Below are 10,446 nucleotides of genomic sequence, written 5' to 3' on the forward strand. Positions count from 1 at the left end.
CACCAAAATGGGGCTGGAGTGATAGCACAGTGGGGAGGGTGTTGGCCTGGCATGCAGCTGACCTGGGTTTGATCCCCGGCATTTTATAGGGTCCCCGGAGCCCAGCCAGGAGTGATCCCTGAGGGCAGAGGCAGGAGTCAGCCCTGAGCATTGCCAGGTTTGGAGCAAAAAGCGCCCCCCGCCAAAGAAAAATATATATAGCCGTGAAAAATAATTAGGGAGGCCAGGACAAAAGCTATGGGTAGAGAGGTGTCTGTGGTGAAGGGGAAGGGATCGTGAAGTGATTTGGAAGTGATGACTCACAGAAAGAGAGGGACAGACATAGAAAGATTGCATCCATCTGGGGAACATAAAGTAACAAAATAGGAGACTAACATCCAAGAGTGGCCGAGATTAGTACCAGAAGGTTCACTGCATGGCTTGGAGGCCAGCCGCACACGCTAGGGGAAAAGGCAGCTCAGATAGAGAAGGGAGCACCAAATTAAGGGTGTTGGGAGGATCCTCCCAGGATGAGAGAAGCATGCTGAAAGTAGACTATAGACCCAACATGATTGCCACTCAATGCCTCTTTTGCAAACCACAATACCCCAAAGGAGAGAGAGAACAAAAGGGAATGCCCTGCCACAGAGGCAGGGTGGGATGGGGGGATGGGGGGTGGTAGGGATACTGGGACCCGTGGTGGTGGAAAATGGGCACTGGTGGAGGGATGGTACTTGATCATTGTATAATTGAAACCCAAGCACAAAAATTTGTAAGTCTACAACTGTACCTCATGGTGTTTCACTAATAAAAATTTTTTTTAAAAAAGTGATGACTCAAACCGACTTAGTTTGTTAAGAGCAAGAAGGGCTTTATGGACCGGAGCGATAGCACAGCAGGGAGGGCGTTTGCCTTGTACAAGGCTGACCCGGGTTCAATCCCCGGCATTCCATAGGGTCCCCTGAGCACCGCCAGGAGTGAATCCTGAGTGCAGAGCCGGGAGTAACCCCTGAGCATCGCCGGGTGTGACCCAAAAAGAAAAAAAAAACAGTTATGTTGTGGAATCTAATAGGAACACCAGAGAATGAGGCAGAGTGTCCCTTTGTGATGAGGCCGGGTTGTAAAAAGAGAGAAAACATAGACCCTTTCCTCCCATTGTTAGTCTGTGTTTGCAAGGAAATGAAATAGAGAGTTTGTATGCGCACAAGAGGAGGGGAAAATGCCTCGGGTGAGGAAATAGTCCCCCACCCCTCATCATCTGGCCTTTCCCTTCACGATGCCGTTGTTCATTGATTTGCTCCAGCGGGCACCAGTAACGTCTCCATGGTGAGACGTGTTGTGACTGTTTTTGGCATATTGAATACGCCATGGGGATCTTTCCAGGCTCTGCTGTGCGGGCGGGATACTCTTAGTAGCTTGCCGGGCTCTCCGAGCAGGACGGAGGAATCGAACCCAGGTCGGCCACATGCAAGGCAAACGCCCTACCCACTGTGCTAATGAAGGTGAAAACCAGCCTCGCCACAGCTTACATGGCCCTCTCCGAACCTTCAAGACCAGGGGCACCGGGGCGTAAGCGTCTGGCCCAGAACTGATGGGCACAGGATGGAGATGTTTGTTTGTGACCCCTGCAAGCTTCGGGAACTGTTTGTGGGGTGACGCTCTGCTGTTGTTCCTCTCTGTCTCGGCACTCCAGGGATCTGCAGGGAGGAAAAGCCAAGGAAATTTGTCATTTTGGCAAAGATTTCAGAAGGTAAACACAGACTTTCAGAAAACCTAATCGAAGGAGAAGGCACGAATAATTCAAAATCACTGCTTGACTGCACCGTCTCAGGATGGACCTCACCAAGATAAGATGTGCTGAAAATTTGGGTATGTGGGTTTTGTGACTGAAATCTCCAGGCTTTCTTGGGGTTGGAATGGGCTACCTCCCCCCACCTCCCTGTACTTCCCGAAGCCTGGGCAGTCACATCCACACCCCAATGAGGCCACCCAATTGAAAAGCTACTCCAGCCTTATGGTCCAGATAAAAATACCAAATGCCAGGGCTGGAGTGATAGCACAGTGGGGAGGGCGTTTGCCTTGCACGCGGCCGACCTGGGTTCGACTCCCACAGCATCCCGTAGGGTCCCCCAAGCACTGCCAGGGGTGATTCCTGAGTGCAGAGCCAGGAGAAACCCCTAAGCATCACTGGGTGTGACCCAAAGAGAAAAAAAATGTACCGAATGCCCCAGACAAACACCATGACCTCCTAGCACCTGTATTACAAATTATAATGCACAAAGAGAGAGAGCAACCAAGAAAAGTGTCTCCCACTGAGGGAGGCTGGAAGGTGGGGGTGGGCGGGGACTTGGGGGATGGTGGGAATACTGGGTGGGGATATTGGTGATGGGAAATGTGTACTGGTGGAAGGGTGGGTGCTGGATCATTCTATGACTGGAACCCGATTATGAACAGTTTTGTAATGATCTCTCTCATGGATATTCAATTAAAAAATTAAAAATAAATTTTTTAAAAAGTGAAAAAATAGAGAAGGCATGGGCATCACATATACACGTGCACACACTCATACACACACACACACACACACACACACACACACACACACACACCGTGACCCTACCTATGACCATGTACCACCACCTCCAGCCCACCCCACTCCCAGATCGCCGGATTTCTCCTTTCCATTCGAGGCGCACCCACTCAAAGCTGTTGGCTGAGCCGTGCTGTGGGCCCCAGAGGTGAGTCAAAGTGGACCTGTCCCCAAGAGAGCTGGTGACGAGCGTGTGGGCATGGAAGGACACTCCTTCTCGAAGACAGGTGACCGGCTCAGACTGATGGCCAAGGGCTGTCATAGCTTCGACCCAACAGCTGCCTTCAGGATGACTTGTTTATTTGCTGTAGTGATTTTTGTTTCCGTAGCGGAGAAATCATTCCTCCAGGATCTTCGTTTTTTTTTGGGGGGGGGTAGGAGGCATTGCTCAGAGATTCCTCCCAGCTCTGCACTCAGGAATCACTCCTGGCGGGGCTTGGGAGACCCTATGGGATGCTGGAGATCGAACCCGTGTCAGCCACATGATAGGCAAATGCCCTCCCTGCTGGACAATTGCTGTGATCCGACCTTTGGATTTTGGACTTATTTCCTGTAACTTAATCCTATCCAGTTCTGGCCATGTTCTTGCCCAAGAACCATTTCCTCTCTGTCTTCACTCTGTGGCTTTCCTCGGAGTTCACCAACCCTTCATTCCCTTGTCCTCAGAGGGCACCAGATCCAATCCGTGTCTGTTGCTGTGACCCAAGGGCACTTTTCAAATGAGCATTTTTTAAAATTTATTTATTTATTTATTTATTTTATTAGTGAAACACCATGAGGTACAGTTGTAGACTTACAAATTTTGGTGCTTGGGTTTCAGTTATACAATGATCAAGTACCCATCCCTCCACCAGCGCCCATCCTCCACCACCACGGGTCCCAGCATCCCTCCCACCCCCCATCCCCCCGTCCCACCCTGCCTCTGTGGCAAGGCATTCCCCCTTGTTCTCTCTCTCTTCTTTTGGGTACTGTGTTTTGCAAGAGAGGCACTGAGTGGCAATCATGTTTGGTCTATAGACTACTTTTAGCAGAGCATTTTCTTTTTTTGGGGGGGGAAGGGGCATCACACCGGGCTAGGCATAGGGATTACTCCTGGCTCTGCACTCAGGAATTACTCCTGGAGGTACTCGGGGGACCTTATGGGATACTGGGAATTGAACCAGGGTCAGCCGCGTGCAAGGCAAATGCCCTACCCCACTGTGCTATCGCTCCAGGCCCTCAAATGAGCATTTTCGTCGTCCTCAAATCAATTCCGAGGAGTGATACTGTTGGAGCGTAGAGCATTTCTAGTTGCGGCTAAAAAAATTAAGTATCTCCAGGCACAAGCAATTGTGGTATAGTTGGTAGGGTGCTTGCCTTGCCTGCGGCCGACCCAGATTCAATCCCCAGCATCCCATATGGTCCCCCGAGCACTGCCAGGAGTAATTCCTGAGTGCAGAGCCAGGTGTAACCTCTGAACATTGCCGGGTGTGACCCAAAAAGCAAAAAAAAAAAAAAAAAAAAAAAAGCAAAATAACGAAAATACCTACTTTGTTCTGGAAAGTGAAAGTGGCCAAAGGGTTTGGGAGTTGGGGGCCAGCAGGGTCCTCATGGGGTCAGGAGTGGTATTCCAGGTGTTGGGGTCCACTGCGTGAAAGAAGAATGACATTTCTGGGGTGATGGGAGGGATATTGGGAACATTGGTGGTGGAGAATGGGCACTTGGTGGAGGGATGGGTGCTCAATCATTGTGTGACTAAAATGTATGCACGAAAGTTTGTAAGTCTGTAACTGCATCTCAGGGTGATTCACTAAAAAATCTTTAAAAAATAATAATAATAGCATTGTAGCACTGTCCTCCCATTGTTCATCAATTTGCTCCAGCGGGCACCAGTAACGTCTCCATGGTGAGACTTGTTGTGACTGTTTTTGGCATATCGAATACGTCACGGGGAGCTTGCCAGGCTCTGCCGTGCGGGTGGGATACTCTCGGTAGCTTGCCGGACTCTCGGAGAGGGGCGGAGGAATCAAACCCAGGTCGGCCACGTGCAAAGGCAAACGCTCTACCGGTTGTGCTATCACTCAAGCTATAATAATAACAATTATAACTAAACCCTGAAACAGAAACTTAATAAAGTAGGAATTAGCATGACATCAGATAAAAAAAAGAATGGTATTTCTGGTAGAACCTGACACACAGGCATAAGACAGAGACATGGGGACAGAGGGAACTGCCCACTGGCTTTTGCTTCGGAGCCACGGCCTGCTGGACTGACCAGCACCGTCCCTGTCACTTGGGGCTGGACACAGTAAACCCTGGATGACCGTTTATGTCTTCGATACAAGGTCCACGCTTAGCCATGCAGGCGGCGGCTCTATATGTGTTCCCTGATGCTCAGTGTCCAGCCGGTGGCAGGGGCCTTGGGTCCTGCCTCTCTTCACTGACCACTTGTGCCTGTCCAGCTATACAGAAGCTCCTTCCGTTCAGAGGCCTGGTCATGCTACCATGACCCAATGTCACATTGGAGAACAAGTCGAGGAGAATCAAAAAATATTCAAGAACCCTCAGCCCCCTACACACACACACAAACACACACACACACACACACACACCAGCTGTGACATTAAACAAGGGATTATGAGTACCAAGAACAGACGAATGGATGAAGAAACTATGGCATGTCTACACAATGGAATACTATGCAACTGGAAAAATGAAGTCACGAAGTTTGCCTGTAAATGGATGGACATAGAGGATCATGTGCTGAGTGAAAAGTGTCAGAAGGAGAGGGACAGATGTAGAATGACTGTGTTCACTTGTGGTGTATAAAAATATATATATAGTAAAAGAGGCTGGAGCGATAGCACTGTGGGTAGGGCGTTTGCCTTGTACCTGGCCGACCTGGGTTCAATTCCCTCATCCCTCTCGGAGAGCCAGGCAAGCTACCGAAAGTATGCCGCCCGCATGGCAGAGGCTGGCAAGCTCCCCATGGCATATTGGAGATGCCCAAAACAGTAACAAGTCTCACCATGCAGACATTACTGGTGCCCGCTCGAGCAAATCGATGAACAACGGGAGGACAGTACTCCAGAGCTATAGTAAAAAAATAATATCTTATTATCCATGGCCAGGGAAAACAGGGGCCAGGAGGACTGGTCAGTGGTTGGAACTAACCACAAGGATGTGTGAGGCAGAGGATGAGTAAGATAGAGAAGGGACCAGGATGACAATAATAGGTGGGAAGGGTCACACTGGACAAGATCTGAGGGTTAAAATCGGCAAAGCGATATTCCTGATAACTCTTTGGTATTTGTACTGCAAACCATAATGGCCAAAAGGGGAGAGAGAGAGAGAGAGAGAGAGAGAGAGAGAGAGAGAGAGAGAGAGAGAGACAGAGAGACAGAGAGAAACAGAGACAGAGAGACACAGAGAGAGAGAGAGACAGAGAATAGAAATGCCTGCCATAGAGGCAGGCAGGGGATGAGAGTGATGGGAGGGAACCTGGGGACCCTGGTGCTGGGAAATGTGCCCTGATGGAGGGACGGGGGTTGGAGCACTGTAGGACTGACACCCAACCATGAACAGCTTTGTAAGGATCTCACTGTGATTCAATAAAAAGTTAGCACTGTCCTCCCGTTATTCATCAATTTGCTCGAGAGGGCCCAGTAACGTCTCCATTGTGAGACTTGTTGTTACTGTGTTTGGCATCTCGAATACGTCATGGGGAGCTTGCCAGGCTTTGCTGTGCGGGCGAGATACTTGCGGTAGCTTGCCGGGCTCTCCGAGAGGAGCGGAGGAATCGAACTCGGGTCGGCCACATGGGCCGCGTGCAAGGCAAACGCCCTACCGCTGTGCTATCGCTCCAAGTTCAAAATAAATAAACGAATAAACAAGGGATTAGTGGCAGTAGTGTCAATATAGTTAGAGAGGTGATAAGCTGGGTGTTTCCTAACCATAAAAGGAAGGAAGAAAGATCGCCCATTATATCGTTATTATCAAACTGTATCAAAAGTATCCAGCTTAGCTTTACAGAGGCATTAAAAATGATTACAGGGGCTGGAGCGATAGCACAGTGGGTAGGGTGTTTGCCTTGCACGCGGCCGACCCGGGTTCGATTCCCAGCATCCCATATGGTCCCCTGAGCATCGCCAGGGATAATTCCTGAGTGCAGAGCCAGGAGGAACCCCTGTGCATCGCCGGGTGTGACCCAAAAAGCAAACAAATTTAACAAAGATTTAAAAAAATGATTACAGATGCACAAAGTCAGTTCGCGGGAAGAAATCAAATCCAATGTTTTATTTCATTTTCAATCTGCAAATAATTCTCTAATCTTGGCTCCTGAAAAAAATTTAAAAAAGGGAAATGTCTTGTGAAGAGGCTTGAGAGACTCCTGAGAATTTGCTTCCTTCCAACAATGGAGAGAGACCGGGAAAGGAAACAAAGTGATTTAGGATGGTCTTGTTTATGCTTTAACTGTGCTGAGTCAGAGTTCTTCTCTTTCTGGAGCTGGAGTTTGGTGTTTGCTCCGTGTGACGTCTGGATGGGATTCAGAGAAACAAATTTGCCCAAGGAAGCAGGGGAATCTTTTGCCCAAATAGAATCAAGAAAGTCCTATATACTCTCTCTCTCTCTCTCTCTCTCTCTCTTCCTCTCGGCTTTTTGGGTCCCACCCGACGATGCTCAGGGGTTACTCCTGGCTCTGCACTCAGGAATTACTCCTGGCGGTGCTTGGGGGACCCTCTGGGATGCTGGGAATCGAACCCGGGCCAGCCGCATACAAGGCAACTGCCCTACCTGCTGTACTATGGCTCCAGTCCAGTCCTATAGTCTCTTATAAATCAGACTGAAGCCAAAAAGAACAAAGAGAGACACAAATGTGGCTGGGGATCAGAGCACAGCACTTGTGGGGAGCTGGGGTGGGTCCCCAAAATAAAAGGAAGAAAGAAAAAAAGATCACCCGATATAACCAAGATCATGATTATCTATATTATATCAATATAATCAATATCATGATTATCCGACCGCTCAGAAGTGTCGTATCCATGCTTAGCTTTCTATGGGCATTTCCAGCAAAAACAGATTCAAGACTTATTCTTGGCATTTTTGCAATATATGGTTCGTGGCCAACCATATATTCAAAACATGTTCCTGGGCACTGGAGATACAGTACAGTGGGTAGGGCATTTGCCTTGCATGCGGTGAACCTGGATTCAATCCCCAGCATCCCATAGGGTCCCCCGAGCACCGGCAGGAGTAATTCCTGAGTGCAGAGCCAGGAGGAACCCCTGTGCATAGCCGGATGTGACTGAAGAAGCAAACAAAACAACAAAAACCATGCTCCCGTGAATAGACAGACATCTTGGGTCCAGCGAGAAAGTACAGAGGTCAGGGCTCAGGCCTTGCATAAGACTGACTTGGTTCTATCTCCAATACCCCATAAAATCCCCCAAAACCCTGTCTTGCCCATCAGCAGGACTGTGGTAGACTCAGAAAGATAGGGGAACTCTTCAACAAAGAGTCACTTAACAGACCACACATATACACACACATACGCACACATGCACACACACACGCACACACGCGCACACACACGTATATGTGCACAGAAACTTTTACCGACTCCCCCCCAGTTCACAGGAAGGCAGGGATGTCAAAGACCCCTTTGGTTCTTTGCTATGGAATTACAAGTCGTTCTTCATCCTGAGACACAAGTCAAATTCTCCCCAAGGCCCTGTCTGTCTCGTTAGATTGGTCCAATCATTTTTTCTTTTTTTTTTTTTTGCTTTTTGGGTCACACCCGGCAATGCACAGGGGTTGATCCTGGCTCTGCACTCAGGAATCACCCCTGGTGGTGCTCAGGGGACCATATGGGAGGCTGGGAATCGAACCCGGGTTGGCCGCGTGCAAGGCAGACGCCCTAACCGCTGTGCTATCGCTCCAGCCCCAAGATTGGTCCAATCTTACGCTTCCCCTTGAGACACTGATTTCCGAGTATCTCTGAGACAAGAACACGCTGTTCTGTACAAAGTTTCCTGCGCGGGAATCCATGATTCCCACCCGGAAAAGGGAATTAGTGATGGGAGAAACCATGGCAACCGCTCCATCCCCAGCTCAATCACTTCTAGGTGGGTGAACTCAGAGCCGGAGTGAAGAGAGTGCCACTCACAGGCGCCGTCCTTCAGGATGGGAGTGGACACAGAGGGTGATAAGGAACAGGGGGCGGGGGAGGGGTGTCCAGACATCAATTAAAACAATGTCACCAGCCTCAGTTTTAATCTGGGCACAGCTCGGAGGCACTTCCCGTGAGCTGCAGGGGAATTTCACAGGAAATCAGTTACAACAACCGTGGGGGCAAACTTGGTGGCTCATACTCACCCCACCCCACCCCTGTGCCTTCTCATGTTCCCCTAGTGATGCAGGTCATCATGGGAAAAAAAAACCGAAACAAACCTGCTTTAGCGGGGAATCCAACGTCTTTTTATCTTGCTCCCTAGGAAAAGGGTCGGGCTAGAACCTTGGTTCTGAAGCCGGGGTTCACCGCCACACGTGGGGTCTCGTCACACAAAGGCTGACCCTCTCAAAGATTTCTGAAGGCACAAAGGCACATCACCAGCTCAGAACCATCCCCATTGTGGGTCTTGTGGGGGTTTGGGGGGCCCAGGCAGTGCTTGCCCGAGTTACATTTCTTGGGTGCGGGAAGGTTCAGAAATTTTACTTTGAACTTCACCCCCTGCCAGACCCCCCCCCCATTCCACGCAGCCTGAAAAGCAGTCCTGTCTCCTGGTCATAGTTCAGGGTTACCCCTGGGTCCTGCTTAAACTTAAGAAGCACCTAGTGGTGAGGGCGTTTGCCTTGCAAGTAGCTGGCCTGGGTTCGACTACCAGCATCCCATAGGGTCCCCCGAGCACTGCCAGGAGTGATTCCTGAGTGCAGAGCCAGGAGGAACCCCTGTGCATCGCCGGGTGTGACCCAAAAAGCAAAAACAAAAAAACAAAACAAAACAAAAAGTAAAGAAAAGCAAAAGAATGGGGCTAGAGCAATAGCACAGCGGGTAGGGCGTTTGCCTTGCACGCGGCCGACCCGGGTTCGATTCCCAGCATCCCATATGGTCCCCTGAGCACCACCAGGGGTAATTCCTGAGTGCAGAGCTGGGAGGAACCCCTGAGCATCGCCAGGTGTGACCCAAAAAGCCAAAAAAAAAAAAAAGAAAAGAAAAAGTAGCACCCAGATAGGGTGTTTTGCATGCGGTCAACCCGGGTTCGATCCCTGGCACCCCATCTGGTCTCCTGAGCACCACCAGGAGTGATTCCTGAGTGCAGAGCCAGGAGTAACCTCTGAGCATCACCGGGTGTGACCCAAAACACAAAAACAAAAGCACCCAAAACTTGGGGCCCAGGAGATATTCTGGTGCTTATGGTAACTTGCCTTTTTTTTTCTTCCTGGCCACATCCAGCAGTGCTCAGGACTGACTCCAAATTCCATGCTCAGGGACCATTCCTGGCGGTGCTCGGGAGACCCTATGGGATGCCGGGGATTGAACCCGGGTCAGCCGCGGGCAAGGCAAATGCCCTACCTGCTGTCCTATCGTCCAGCCCCAGAAGGATTTTCTTTTGAACTGAACTAGAATCTCAGGGTCTGAATAACCCCCAGGGCACAAGGATTTCAGAGACTAATTGCTTGGCTGTGGCTAGTCTCCCCAGAGCTCATGGATAATTCAAGTAAACGACCCACCCAATATTTTGGCTTCAAAGAAAAATCAAGAGGCAGGGGTTGGGGCTGGAATCTTGCACGCGGCCGACCTGGGTTCGATCCGTGGCATCCCATAGTCCCCCCTGAGCACTGCCAGGAGTGATTCCTGAGTGTAGGGCCAGGAGCATTGCTGGATGAAACCCAAGAAG

This window comes from Sorex fumeus, unplaced genomic scaffold (genome assembly GCF_029834395.1).
Source record: "Sorex fumeus unplaced genomic scaffold, SorFum_2.1 ptg000226l, whole genome shotgun sequence".
Taxonomy (NCBI): Eukaryota; Metazoa; Chordata; class Mammalia; order Eulipotyphla; family Soricidae; genus Sorex; species Sorex fumeus.